We start from the raw sequence: 16,527 nt of genomic DNA on the forward strand, positions 1-16,527 counted from the left end.
CCACCCTCGCGTCTCTACGAGGTCGGGAAGTGGGTCAACCAGAACCTTGAAGACTCTGGTGCATACCTCGACGGGTTTTTGGAGGATAACGTTTGAAGGAAAGGTGGTAGAGACGTGAAACTAAGCTCTGCACCCCCATTTTTGGACATTCCGGATCCAAGGGTACCACCATCGAGTCTCTACAAGGTTGGGAAGTGGGTCAACTAGAACCTCGAGGACTCTGGTGCATACCTGGACGGGTTTTTGTGGAATAACTTTTGAAGTGAATGTGGTACAGACTTGAAAGCAGGCTCTGCACCCCCATAACTTTGTCTGCACACACACACACACACACACACACACACACACACACACACACACACACCCACAACACACATACACACACACACAAGTGAACACATCAGAATGTTAGGTGGCTGTGATGTCATCAAAGGCAACGTGATGACGTCACAGACACTGTGCTTTGATCTAGCATGGGCTCTGTGATGCCATCAGTGTTAGGTTATAACCCTAGCACCATGTCATTATCATACCTCCACTGGTTTTCGGGGGATAACTTTTGAAGGGATGGTGGTAGAGACTTGAAACCAAGCTCTGCACCCCCATTTTCGGACATTCCGGATCCAACGGTGCCACCCTCGAGTCTCTACGAGGTCGGGAAGTGGGTCAACCAGAACCTCGAGGACTCTGGTGCATACCTCGACAGGTTTCGGGGGATAACTTTTGAAGGGATGGTGGTAGAGACTTGAAACCAAGCTCTGCACCCCCATTTTCGGACATTCCGGATCCAACGGTGCCACCCTCGCGTCTCTACGAGGTCGGGAAGTGGGTCAACCAGAACCTTGAAGACTCTGGTGCATACCTCGACGGGTTTTTGGAGGATAACGTTTGAAGGAAAGGTGGTAGAGACGTGAAACTAAGCTCTGCACCCCCATTTTTGGACATTCCGGATCCAAGGGTACCACCATCGAGTCTCTACAAGGTTGGGAAGTGGGTCAACTAGAACCTCGAGGACTCTGGTGCATACCTCGACGGGTTTTTGTGGAATAACTTTTGAAGTGAATGTGGTACAGACTTGAAAGCAGGCTCTGCACCCCCATAACTTTGTCTGCACACACACACACACACACACACACACACACCCACACCCACAACACACATACACACACACACAAGTGAACACATCAGAATGTTAGGTGGCTGTGATGTCATCAAAGGCAACGTGATGACGTCACAGACACTGTGCTTTGATCTAGCATGGGCTCTGTGATGCCATCAGTGTTAGGTTATAAACCTAGCACCATGTCATTATCATACCTCCACTGGTTTTCGGGGGATAACTTTTGAAGGGATGGTGGTAGAGACTTGAAACCAAGCTCTGCACCCCCATTTTCGGACATTCCGGATCCAACGGTGCCACCCTCGAGTCTCTACGAGGTCGGGAAGTGGGTCAACCAGAACCTCGAGGACTCTGGTGCATACCTCGACAGGTTTCGGGAGATAACTTTTGAAGGGATGGTGGTAGAGACTTGAAACCAAGCTCTGCACCCCCATTTTCGGACATTCCGGATCCAACGGTGCCACCATCGAGTCTCTACGACGTCGGGAAGTGGGTCAACCAGAACCTCGAGGACTCTGGTGCATACCTCGACAGGTTTCGGGGGATAACTTTTGAAGGGATGGTGGTAGAGACTTGAAACCAAGCTCTGCACCCCCATTTCTGGACATTCCGGATCCAACGGTGCCACCCTCGCGTCTCTACGAGGTCGGGAAGTGGGTCAACCAGAACCTTGAAGACTCTGGTGCATACCTCGACGGGTTTTTGGAGGATAACGTTTGAAGGAAAGGTGGTAGAGACGTGAAACTAAGCTCTGCACCCCCATTTTTGGACATTTCGGATCCAAGGGTACCACCATCGAGTCTCTACAAGGTTGGGAAGTGGGTCAACCAGAACCTCGAGGACTCTGGTGCATACCTGGACGGGTTTTTGTGGAATAACTTTTGAAGTGAATGTGGTACAGACTTGAAAGCAGGCTCTGCACCCCCATAACTTTGTCTGCACACACACACACACACACACACACACACACACACCCACACCCACAACACACATACACACACACACAAGTGAACACATCAGAATGTTAGGTGGCTGTGATGTCATCAAAGGCAACGTGATGACGTCACAGACACTGTGCTTTGATCTAGCATGGGCTCTGTGATGCCATCAGTGTTAGGTTATAACCCTAGCACCATGTCATTATCATACCTCCACTGGTTTTCGGGGGATAACTTTTGAAGGGATGGTGGTAGAGACTTGAAACCAAGCTCTGCACCCCCATTTTCGGACATTCCGGATCCAACGGTGCCACCCTCGAGTCTCTACGAGGTCGGGAAGTGGGTCAACCAGAACCTCGAGGACTCTGGTGCATACCTCGACAGGTTTTGGGGGATAACTTTTGAAGGGATGGTGGTAGAGACTTGAAACCAAGCTCTGCACCCCCATTTTCGGACATTCCGGATCCAACGGTGCCACCCCCGAGTCTCTACGACGTCGGGAAGTGGGTCAACCAGAACCTCGAGGACTCTGGTACATACCTCGACAGGTTTCGGGGGATAACTTTTGAAGGGATGGTGGTAGAGACTTGAAACCAAGCTCTATACACCCATTTCTGGACATTCCGGATCCAACGGTGCCACCCTCGCGTCTCTACGAGGTCGGGAAGTGGGTCAACCAGAACCTTGAAGACTCTGGTGCATACCTCGACGGGTTTTTGGAGGATAACGTTTGAAGGAAAGGTGGTAGAGACGTGAAACTAAGCTCTGCACCCCCATTTTTGGACATTCCGGATCCAAGGGTACCACCATCGAGTCTCTACAAGGTTGGGAAGTGGGTCAACTAGAACCTCGAGGACTCTGGTGCATACCTGGACGGGTTTTTGTGGAATAACTTTTGAAGTGAATGTGGTACAGACTTGAAAGCAGGCTCTGCACCCCCATAACTTTGTCTGCACACACACACACACACACACACACACACACACACCCACACCCACAACACACATACACACACACACAAGTGAACACATCAGAATGTTAGGTGGCTGTGATGTCATCAAAGGCAACGTGATGACGTCACAGACACTGTGCTTTGATCTAGCATGGGCTCTGTGATGCCATCAGTGTTAGGTTATAACCCTAGCACCATGTCATTATCATACCTCCACTGGTTTTCGGGGGATCACTTTTGAAGGGATGGTGGTAGAGACTTGAAACCAAGCTCTGCACCCCCATTTTCGGACATTCCGGATCCAACGGTGCCACCCTCGAGTCTCTACGAGGTCGGGAAGTGGGTCAACCAGAACCTCGAGGACTCTGGTGCATACCTCGACAGGTTTCGGGAGATAACTTTTGAAGGGATGGTGGTAGAGACTTGAAACCAAGCTCTGCACCCCCATTTTCGGACATTCCGGATCCAACGGTGCCACCATCGAGTCTCTACGACCTCGGGAAGTGGGTCAACCAGAACCTCGAGGACTCTGGTGCATACCTCGACAGGTTTCGGGGGCTAACTTTTGAAGGGATGGTGGTAGAGACTTGAAACCAAGCTCTGCACCCCCATTTCTGGACATTCAGGATCCAACGGTGCCACCCTCGCGTCTCTACGAGGTCGGGAAGTGGGTCAACCAGAACCTTGAAGACTCTGGTGCATACCTCGACGGGTTTTTGGAGGATAACGTTTGAAGGAAAGGTGGTAGAGACGTGAAACTAAGCTCTGCACCCCCATTTTTGGACATTCCGGATCCAAGGGTACCACCATCGAGTCTCTACAAGGTTGGGAAGTGGGTCAACTAGAACCTCGAGGACTCTGGTGCATACCTCGACGGGTTTTTGTGGAATAACTTTTGAAGTGAATGTGGTACAGACTTGAAAGCAGGCTCTGCACCCCCATAACTTTGTCTGCACACACACACACACACACACACACACACACCCACACCCACAACACACATACACACACACACAAGTGAACACATCAGAATGTTAGGTGGCTGTGATGTCATCAAAGGCAACGTGATGACGTCACAGACACTGTGCTTTGATCTAGCATGGGCTCTGTGATGCCATCAGTGTTAGGTTATAACCCTAGCACCATGTCATTATCATACCTCCACTGGTTTTCGGGGGATAACTTTTGAAGGGATGGTGGTAGAGACTTGAAACCAAGCTCTGCACCCCCATTTTCGGACATTCCGGATCCAACGGTGCCACCCTCGAGTCTCTACGACGTCGGGAAGTGGGTCAACCAGAACCTCGAGGACTCTGGTGCATACCTCGACAGGTTTCGGGGGATAACTTTTGAAGGGATGGTGGTAGAGACTTGAAACCAAGCTCTGCACCCCCATTTTCGGACATTCCGGATCCAACGGTGCCACCCTCGCGTCTCTACGAGGTCGGGAAGTGGGTCAACCAGAACCTTGAAGACTCTGGTGCATACCTCGACGGGTTTTTGGAGGATAACGTTTGAAGGAAAGGTGGTAGAGAAGTGAAACTAAGCTCTGCACCCCCATTTTTGGACATTCCGGATCCAAGGGTACCACCATCGAGTCTCTACAAGGTTGGGAAGTTGGTCAACTAGAACCTCGAGGACTCTGGTGCATACCTGGACGGGTTTTTGTGGAATAACTTTTGAAGTGAATGTGGTACAGACTTGAAAGCAGGCTCTGCACCCCCATAACTTTGTCTGCACACACACACACACACACACACACACACCCACACCCACAACACACATACACACACACACAAGTGAACACATCAGAATGTTAGGTGGCTGTGATGTCATCAAAGGCAACGTGATGACGTCACAGACACTGTGCTTTGATCTAGCATGGGCTCTGTGATGCCATCAGTGTTAGGTTATAAACCTAGCACCATGTCATTATCATACCTCCACTGGTTTTCGGGGGATAACTTTTGAAGGGATGGTGGTAGAGACTTGAAACCAAGCTCTGCACCCCCATTTTCGGACATTCCGGATCCAACGGTGCCACCCTCGAGTCTCTACGAGGTCGGGAAGTGGGTCAACCAGAACCTCGAGGACTCTGGTGCATACCTCGACAGGTTTTGGGGGATAACTTTTGAAGGGATGGTGGTAGAGACTTGAAACCAAGCTCTGCACCCCCATTTTCGGACATTCCGGATCCAACGGTGCCACCCCCGAGTCTCTACGACGTCGGGAAGTGGGTCAACCAGAACCTCGAGGACTCTGGTGCATACCTCGACAGGTTTCGGGGGATAACTTTTGAAGGGATGGTGGTAGAGACTTGAAACCAAGCTCTGCACCCCCATTTCTGGACATTCCGGATCCAACGGTGCCACCCTCGCGTCTCTACGAGGTCGGGAAGTGGGTCAACCAGAACCTTGAAGACTCTGGTGCATACCTCGACGGGTTTTTGGAGGATAACGTTTGAAGGAAAGGTGGTAGAGACGTGAAACTAAGCTCTGCACCCCCATTTTTGGACATTCCGGATCCAAGGGTACCACCATCGAGTCTCTACAAGGTTGGGAAGTGGGTCAACTAGAACCTCGAGGACTCTGGTGCATACCTGGACGGGTTTTTGTGGAATAACTTTTGAAGTGAATGTGGTACAGACTTGAAAGCAGGCTCTGCACCCCCATAACTTTGTCTGCACACACACACACACACACACACACACACACACCCACACCCACAACACACATACACACACACACAAGTGAACACATCAGAATGTTAGGTGGCTGTGATGTCATCAAAGGCAACGTGATGACGTCACAGACACTGTGCTTTGATCTAGCATGGGCTCTGTGATGCCATCAGTGTTAGGTTATAAACCTAGCACCATGTCATTATCATACCTCCACTGGTTTTCGGGGGATAACTTTTGAAGGGATGGTGGTAGAGACTTGAAACCAAGCTCTGCACCCCCATTTTCGGACATTCCGGATCCAACGGTGCCACCCTCGAGTCTCTACGAGGTCGGGAAGTGGGTCAACCAGAACCTCGAGGACTCTGGTGCATACCTCGACAGGTTTCGGGAGATAACTTTTGAAGGGATGGTGGTAGAGACTTGAAACCAAGCTCTGCACCCCCATTTTCGGACATTCCGGATCCAACGGTGCCACCATCGAGTCTCTACGACGTCGGGAAGTGGGTCAACCAGAACCTCGAGGACTCTGGTGCATACCTCGACAGGTTTCGGGGGCTAACTTTTGAAGGGATGGTGGTAGAGACTTGAAACCAAGCTCTGCACCCCCATTTCTGGACATTCCGGATCCAACGGTGCCACCCTCGCGTCTCTACGAGGTCGGGAAGTGGGTCAACCAGAACCTTGAAGACTCTGGTGCATACCTCGACGGGTTTTTGGAGGATAACGTTTGAAGGAAAGGTGGTAGAGACGTGAAACTAAGCTCTGCACCCCCATTTTTGGACATTCCGGATCCAAGGGTACCACCATCGAGTCTCTACAAGGTTGGGAAGTGGGTCAACTAGAACCTCGAGGACTCTGGTGCATACCTGGACGGGTTTTTGTGGAATAACTTTTGAAGTGAATGTGGTACAGACTTGAAAGCAGGCTCTGCACCCCCATAACTTTGTCTGCACACACACACACACACACACACACACACACACACACCCACAACACACATACACACACACACAAGTGAACACATCAGAATGTTAGGTGGCTGTGATGTCATCAAAGGCAACGTGATGACGTCACAGACACTGTGCTTTGATCTAGCATGGGCTCTGTGATGCCATCAGTGTTAGGTTATAACCCTAGCACCATGTCATTATCATACCTCCACTGGTTTTCGGGGGATAACTTTTGAAGGGATGGTGGTAGAGACTTGAAACCAAGCTCTGCACCCCCATTTTCGGACATTCCGGATCCAACGGTGCCACCCTCGAGTCTCTACGAGGTCGGGAAGTGGGTCAACCAGAACCTCGAGGACTCTGGTGCATACCTCGACAGGTTTTGGGGGATAACTTTTGAAGGGATGGTGGTAGAGACTTGAAACCAAGCTCTGCACCCCCATTTTCGGACATTCCGGATCCAACGGTGCCACCCCCGAGTCTCTACGACGTCGGGAAGTGGGTCAACCAGAACCTCGAGGACTCTGGTGCATACCTCGACAGGTTTCGGGGGATAACTTTTGAAGGGATGGTGGTAGAGACTTGAAACCAAGCTCTGCACCCCCATTTCTGGACATTCCGGATCCAACGGTGCCACCCTCGCGTCTCTACGAGGTCGGGAAGTGGGTCAACCAGAACCTTGAAGACTCTGGTGCATACCTCGACGGGTTTTTGGAGGATAACGTTTGAAGGAAAGGTGGTAGAGACGTGAAACTAAGCTCTGCACCCCCATTTTTGGACATTCCGGATCCAAGGGTACCACCATCGAGTCTCTACAAGGTTGGGAAGTGGGTCAACTAGAACCTCGAGGACTCTGGTGCATACCTGGACGGGTTTTTGTGGAATAACTTTTGAAGTGAATGTGGTACAGACTTGAAAGCAGGCTCTGCACCCCCATAACTTTGTCTGCACACACACACACACACACACACACACACACACACACACACACCCACAACACACATACACACACACACAAGTGAACACATCAGAATGTTAGGTGGCTGTGATGTCATCAAAGGCAACGTGATGACGTCACAGACACTGTGCTTTGATCTAGCATGGGCTCTGTGATGCCATCAGTGTTAGGTTATAACCCTAGCACCATGTCATTATCATACCTCCACTGGTTTTCGGGGGATAACTTTTGAAGGGATGGTGGTAGAGACTTGAAACCAAGCTCTGCACCCCCATTTTCGGACATTCCGGATCCAACGGTGCCACCCTCGAGTCTCTACGAGGTCGGGAAGTGGGTCAACCAGAACCTCGAGGACTCTGGTGCATACCTCGACAGGTTTCGGGGGATAACTTTTGAAGGGATGGTGGTAGAGACTTGAAACCAAGCTCTGCACCCCCATTTTCGGACATTCCGGATCCAACGGTGCCACCCTCGCGTCTCTACGAGGTCGGGAAGTGGGTCAACCAGAACCTTGAAGACTCTGGTGCATACCTCGACGGGTTTTTGGAGGATAACGTTTGAAGGAAAGGTGGTAGAGACGTGAAACTAAGCTCTGCACCCCCATTTTTGGACATTCCGGATCCAAGGGTACCACCATCGAGTCTCTACAAGGTTGGGAAGTGGGTCAACTAGAACCTCGAGGACTCTGGTGCATACATGGACGGGTTTTTGTGGAATAACTTTTGAAGTGAATGTGGTACAGACTTGAAAGCAGGCTCTGCACCCCCATAACTTTGTCTGCACACACACACACACACACACACACACACCCACACCCACAACACACATACACACACACACAAGTGAACACATCAGAATGTTAGGTGGCTGTGATGTCATCAAAGGCAACGTGATGACGTCACAGACACTGTGCTTTGATCTAGCATGGGCTCTGTGATGCCATCAGTGTTAGGTTATAAACCTAGCACCATGTCATTATCATACCTCCACTGGTTTTCGGGGGATAACTTTTGAAGGGATGGTGGTAGAGACTTGAAACCAAGCTCTGCACCCCCATTTTCGGACATTCCGGATCCAACGGTGCCACCCTCGAGTCTCTACGAGGTCGGGAAGTGGGTCAACCAGAACCTCGAGGACTCTGGTGCATACCTCGACAGGTTTCGGGAGATAACTTTTGAAGGGATGGTGGTAGAGACTTGAAACCAAGCTCTGCACCCCCATTTTCGGACATTCCGGATCCAACGGTGCCACCATCGAGTCTCTACGACGTCGGGAAGTGGGTCAACCAGAACCTCGAGGACTCTGGTGCATACCTCGACAGGTTTCGGGGGATAACTTTTGAAGGGATGGTGGTAGAGACTTGAAACCAAGCTCTGCACCCCCATTTCTGGACATTCCGGATCCAACGGTGCCACCCTCGCGTCTCTACGAGGTCGGGAAGTGGGTCAACCAGAACCTTGAAGACTCTGGTGCATACCTCGACGGGTTTTTGGAGGATAACGTTTGAAGGAAAGGTGGTAGAGACGTGAAACTAAGCTCTGCACCCCCATTTTTGGACATTTCGGATCCAAGGGTACCACCATCGAGTCTCTACAAGGTTGGGAAGTGGGTCAACCAGAACCTCGAGGACTCTGGTGCATACCTGGACGGGTTTTTGTGGAATAACTTTTGAAGTGAATGTGGTACAGACTTGAAAGCAGGCTCTGCACCCCCATAACTTTGTCTGCACACACACACACACACACACACACACACACACACCCACACCCACAACACACATACACACACACACAAGTGAACACATCAGAATGTTAGGTGGCTGTGATGTCATCAAAGGCAACGTGATGACGTCACAGACACTGTGCTTTGATCTAGCATGGGCTCTGTGATGCCATCAGTGTTAGGTTATAACCCTAGCACCATGTCATTATCATACCTCCACTGGTTTTCGGGGGATAACTTTTGAAGGGATGGTGGTAGAGACTTGAAACCAAGCTCTGCACCCCCATTTTCGGACATTCCGGATCCAACGGTGCCACCCTCGAGTCTCTACGAGGTCGGGAAGTGGGTCAACCAGAACCTCGAGGACTCTGGTGCATACCTCGACAGGTTTTGGGGGATAACTTTTGAAGGGATGGTGGTAGAGACTTGAAACCAAGCTCTGCACCCCCATTTTCGGACATTCCGGATCCAACGGTGCCACCCCCGAGTCTCTACGACGTCGGGAAGTGGGTCAACCAGAACCTCGAGGACTCTGGTGCATACCTCGACAGGTTTCGGGGGATAACTTTTGAAGGGATGGTGGTAGAGACTTGAAACCAAGCTCTGCACCCCCATTTCTGGACATTCCGGATCCAACGGTGCCACCCTCGCGTCTCTACGAGGTCGGGAAGTGGGTCAACCAGAACCTCGAGGACTCTGGTGCATACCTGGACGGGTTTTTGTGGAATAACTTTTGAAGTGAATGTGGTACAGACTTGAAAGCAGGCTCTGCACCACCATAACTTTGTCTGCACACACACACACACACACACACACACACACACACCCACACCCACAACACACATACACACACACACAAGTGAACACATCAGAATGTTAGGTGGCTGTGATGTCATCAAAGGCAACGTGATGACGTCACAGACACTGTGCTTTGATCTAGCATGGGCTCTGTGATGCCATCAGTGTTAGGTTATAACCCTAGCACCATGTCATTATCATACCTCCACTGGTTTTCGGGGGATAACTTTTGAAGGGATGGTGGTAGAGACTTGAAACCAAGCTCTGCACCCCCATTTTCGGACATTCCGGATCCAACGGTGCCACCCTCGAGTCTCTACGAGGTCGGGAAGTGGGTCAACCAGAACCTCGAGGACTCTGGTGCATACCTCGACAGGTTTTGGGGGATAACTTTTGAAGGGATGGTGGTAGAGACTTGAAACCAAGCTCTGCACCCCCATTTTCGGACATTCCGGATCCAACGGTGCCACCCCCGAGTCTCTACGACGTCGGGAAGTGGGTCAACCAGAACCTCGAGGACTCTGGTGCATACCTCGACAGGTTTCGGGGGATAACTTTTGAAGGGATGGTGGTAGAGACTTGAAACCAAGCTCTGCACACCCATTTCTGGACATTCCGGATCCAACGGTGCCACCCTCGCGTCTCTACGAGGTCGGGAAGTGGGTCAACCAGAACCTTGAAGACTCTGGTGCATACCTCGACGGGTTTTTGGAGGATAACGTTTGAAGGAAAGGTGGTAGAGACGTGAAACTAAGCTCTGCACCCCCATTTTTGGACATTCCGGATCCAAGGGTACCACCATCGAGTCTCTACAAGGTTGGGAAGTGGGTCAACTAGAACCTCGAGGACTCTGGTGCATACCTGGACGGGTTTTTGTGGAATAACTTTTGAAGTGAATGTGGTACAGACTTGAAAGCAGGCTCTGCACCCCCATAACTTTGTCTGCACACACACACACACACACACACACACACACACACCCACACCCACAACACACATACACACACACACAAGTGAACACATCAGAATGTTAGGTGGCTGTGATGTCATCAAAGGCAACGTGATGACGTCACAGACACTGTGCTTTGATCTAGCATGGGCTCTGTGATGCCATCAGTGTTAGGTTATAACCCTAGCACCATGTCATTATCATACCTCCACTGGTTTTCGGGGGATAACTTTTGAAGGGATGGTGGTAGAGACTTGAAACCAAGCTCTGCACCCCCATTTTCGGACATTCCGGATCCAACGGTGCCACCCTCGAGTCTCTACGACGTCGGGAAGTGGGTCAACCAGAACCTCGAGGACTCTGGTGCATACCTCGACAGGTTTCGGGGGATAACTTTTGAAGGGATGGTGGTAGAGACTTGAAACCAAGCTCTGCACCCCCATTTTCGGACATTCCGGATCCAACGGTGCCACCCTCGCGTCTCTACGAGGTCGGGAAGTGGGTCAACCAGAACCTTGAAGACTCTGGTGCATACCTCGACGGGTTTTTGGAGGATAACGTTTGAAGGAAAGGTGGTAGAGACGTGAAACTAAGCTCTGCACCCCCATTTTTGGACATTCCGGATCCAAGGGTACCACCATCGAGTCTCTACAAGGTTGGGAAGTTGGTCAACTAGAACCTCGAGGACTCTGGTGCATACCTGGACGGGTTTTTGTGGAATAACTTTTGAAGTGAATGTGGTACAGACTTGAAAGCAGGCTCTGCACCCCCATAACTTTGTCTGCACACACACACACACACACACACACACACCCACACCCACAACACACATACACACACACACAAGTGAACACATCAGAATGTTAGGTGGCTGTGATGTCATCAAAGGCAACGTGATGACGTCACAGACACTGTGCTTTGATCTAGCATGGGCTCTGTGATGCCATCAGTGTTAGGTTATAAACCTAGCACCATGTCATTATCATACCTCCACTGGTTTTCGGGGGATAACTTTTGAAGGGATGGTGGTAGAGACTTGAAACCAAGCTCTGCACCCCCATTTTCGGACATTCCGGATCCAACGGTGCCACCCTCGAGTCTCTACGAGGTCGGGAAGTGGGTCAACCAGAACCTCGAGGACTCTGGTGCATACCTCGACAGGTTTCGGGAGATAACTTTTGAAGGGATGGTGGTAGAGACTTGAAACCAAGCTCTGCACCCCCATTTTCGGACATTCCGGATCCAACGGTGCCACCATCGAGTCTCTACGACCTCGGGAAGTGGGTCAACCAGAACCTCGAGGACTCTGGTGCATACCTCGACAGGTTTCGGGGGATAACTTTTGAAGGGATGGTGGTAGAGACTTGAAACCAAGCTCTGCACCCCCATTTTCGGACATTCCGGATCCAACGGTGCCACCCTCGCGTCTCTACGAGGTCGGGAAGTGGGTCAACCAGAACCTTGAAGACTCTGGTGCATACCTCGACGGGTTTTTGGAGGATAACGTTTGAAGGAAAGGTGGTAGAGACGTGAAACTAAGCTCTGCACCCCCATTTTTGGACATTCCGGATCCAAGGGTACCACCATCGAGTCTCTACAAGGTTGGGAAGTGGGTCAACTAGAACCTCGAGGACTCTGGTGCATACATGGACGGGTTTTTGTGGAATAACTTTTGAAGTGAATGTGGTACAGACTTGAAAGCAGGCTCTGCACCCCCATAACTTTGTCTGCACACACACACACACACACACACACACACCCACACCCACAACACACATACACACACACACAAGTGAACACATCAGAATGTTAGGTGGCTGTGATGTCATCAAAGGCAACGTGATGACGTCACAGACACTGTGCTTTGATCTAGCATGGGCTCTGTGATGCCATCAGTGTTAGGTTATAAACCTAGCACCATGTCATTATCATACCTCCACTGGTTTTCGGGGGATAACTTTTGAAGGGATGGTGGTAGAGACTTGAAACCAAGCTCTGCACCCCCATTTTCGGACATTCCGGATCCAACGGTGCCACCCTCGAGTCTCTACGAGGTCGGGAAGTGGGTCAACCAGAACCTCGAGGACTCTGGTGCATACCTCGACAGGTTTCGGGAGATAACTTTTGAAGGGATGGTGGTAGAGACTTGAAACCAAGCTCTGCACCCCCATTTTCGGACATTCCGGATCCAACGGTGCCACCATCGAGTCTCTACGACGTCGGGAAGTGGGTCAACCAGAACCTCGAGGACTCTGGTGCATACCTCGACAGGTTTCGGGGGATAACTTTTGAAGGGATGGTGGTAGAGACTTGAAACCAAGCTCTGCACCCCCATTTCTGGACATTCCGGATCCAACGGTGCCACCCTCGCGTCTCTACGAGGTCGGGAAGTGGGTCAACCAGAACCTTGAAGACTCTGGTGCATACCTCGACGGGTTTTTGGAGGATAACGTTTGAAGGAAAGGTGGTAGAGACGTGAAACTAAGCTCTGCACCCCCATTTTTGGACATTTCGGATCCAAGGGTACCACCATCGAGTCTCTACAAGGTTGGGAAGTGGGTCAACCAGAACCTCGAGGACTCTGGTGCATACCTGGACGGGTTTTTGTGGAATAACTTTTGAAGTGAATGTGGTACAGACTTGAAAGCAGGCTCTGCACCCCCATAACTTTGTCTGCACACACACACACACACACACACACACACACACACCCACACCCACAACACACATACACACACACACAAGTGAACACATCAGAATGTTAGGTGGCTGTGATGTCATCAAAGGCAACGTGATGACGTCACAGACACTGTGCTTTGATCTAGCATGGGCTCTGTGATGCCATCAGTGTTAGGTTATAACCCTAGCACCATGTCATTATCATACCTCCACTGGTTTTCGGGGGATAACTTTTGAAGGGATGGTGGTAGAGACTTGAAACCAAGCTCTGCACCCCCATTTTCGGACATTCCGGATCCAACGGTGCCACCCTCGAGTCTCTACGAGGTCGGGAAGTGGGTCAACCAGAACCTCGAGGACTCTGGTGCATACCTCGACAGGTTTTGGGGGATAACTTTTGAAGGGATGGTGGTAGAGACTTGAAACCAAGCTCTGCACCCCCATTTTCGGACATTCCGGATCCAACGGTGCCACCCCCGAGTCTCTACGACGTCGGGAAGTGGGTCAACCAGAACCTCGAGGACTCTGGTGCATACCTCGACAGGTTTCGGGGGATAACTTTTGAAGGGATGGTGGTAGAGACTTGAAACCAAGCTCTGCACCCCCATTTCTGGACATTCCGGATCCAACGGTGCCACCCTCGCGTCTCTACGAGGTCGGGAAGTGGGTCAAACAGAACCTCGAGGACTCTGGTGCATACCTGGACGGGTTTTTGTGGAATAACTTTTGAAGTGAATGTGGTACAGACTTGAAAGCAGGCTCTGCACCACCATAACTTTGTCTGCACACACACACACACACACACACACACACACACACCCACACCCACAACACACATACACACACACACAAGTGAACACATCAGAATGTTAGGTGGCTGTGATGTCATCAAAGGCAACGTGATGACGTCACAGACACTGTGCTTTGATCTAGCATGGGCTCTGTGATGCCATCAGTGTTAGGTTATAACCCTAGCACCATGTCATTATCATACCTCCACTGGTTTTCGGGGGATAACTTTTGAAGGGATGGTGGTAGAGACTTGAAACCAAGCTCTGCACCCCCATTTTCGGACATTCCGGATCCAACGGTGCCACCCTCGAGTCTCTACGAGGTCGGGAAGTGGGTCAACCAGAACCTCGAGGACTCTGGTGCATACCTCGACAGGTTTTGGGGGATAACTTTTGAAGGGATGGTGGTAGAGACTTGAAACCAAGCTCTGCACCCCCATTTTCGGACATTCCGGATCCAACGGTGCCACCCCCGAGTCTCTACGACGTCGGGAAGTGGGTCAACCAGAACCTCGAGGACTCTGGTGCATACCTCGACAGGTTTCGGGGGATAACTTTTGAAGGGATGGTGGTAGAGACTTGAAACCAAGCTCTGCACACCCATTTCTGGACATTCCGGATCCAACGGTGCCACCCTCGCGTCTCTACGAGGTCGGGAAGTGGGTCAACCAGAACCTTGAAGACTCTGGTGCATACCTCGACGGGTTTTTGGAGGATAACGTTTGAAGGAAAGGTGGTAGAGACGTGAAACTAAGCTCTGCACCCCCATTTTTGGACATTCCGGATCCAAGGGTACCACCATCGAGTCTCTACAAGGTTGGGAAGTGGGTCAACTAGAACCTCGAGGACTCTGGTGCATACCTGGACGGGTTTTTGTGGAATAACTTTTGAAGTGAATGTGGTACAGACTTGAAAGCAGGCTCTGCACCCCCATAACTTTGTCTGCACACACACACACACACACACACACACACACACACCCACACCCACAACACACATACACACACACACAAGTGAACACATCAGAATGTTAGGTGGCTGTGATGTCATCAAAGGCAACGTGATGACGTCACAGACACTGTGCTTTGATCTAGCATGGGCTCTGTGATGCCATCAGTGTTAGGTTATAACCCTAGCACCATGTCATTATCATACCTCCACTGGTTTTCGGGGGATAACTTTTGAAGGGATGGTGGTAGAGACTTGAAACCAAGCTCTGCACCCCCATTTTCGGACATTCCGGATCCAACGGTGCCACCCTCGAGTCTCTACGACGTCGGGAAGTGGGTCAACCAGAACCTCGAGGACTCTGGTGCATACCTCGACAGGTTTCGGGGGATAACTTTTGAAGGGATGGTGGTAGAGACTTGAAACCAAGCTCTGCACCCCCATTTTCGGACATTCCGGATCCAACGGTGCCACCCTCGCGTCTCTACGAGGTCGGGAAGTGGGTCAACCAGAACCTTGAAGACTCTGGTGCATACCTCGACGGGTTTTTGGAGGATAACGTTTGAAGGAAAGGTGGTAGAGACGTGAAACTAAGCTCTGCACCCCCATTTTTGGACATTCCGGATCCAAGGGTACCACCATCGAGTCTCTACAAGGTTGGGAAGTTGGTCAACTAGAACCTCGAGGACTCTGGTGCATACCTGGACGGGTTTTTGTGGAATAACTTTTGAAGTGAATGTGGTACAGACTTGAAAGCAGGCTCTGCACCCCCATAACTTTGTCTGCACACACACACACACACACACACACACACCCACACCCACAACACACATACACACACACACAAGTGAACACATCAGAATGTTAGGTGGCTGTGATGTCATCAAAGGCAACGTGATGACGTCACAGACACTGTGCTTTGATCTAGCATGGGCTCTGTGATGCCATCAGTGTTAGGTTATAAACCTAGCACCATGTCATTATCATACCTCCACTGGTTTTCGGGGGATAACTTTTGAAGGGATGGTGGTAGAGACTT

Source organism: Lutjanus erythropterus, chromosome 17 (assembly GCF_056507025.1).
Source record: "Lutjanus erythropterus isolate fLutEry1 chromosome 17, fLutEry1.hap2, whole genome shotgun sequence".
Lineage (NCBI taxonomy): Eukaryota > Metazoa > Chordata > Actinopteri > Lutjaniformes > Lutjanidae > Lutjanus > Lutjanus erythropterus.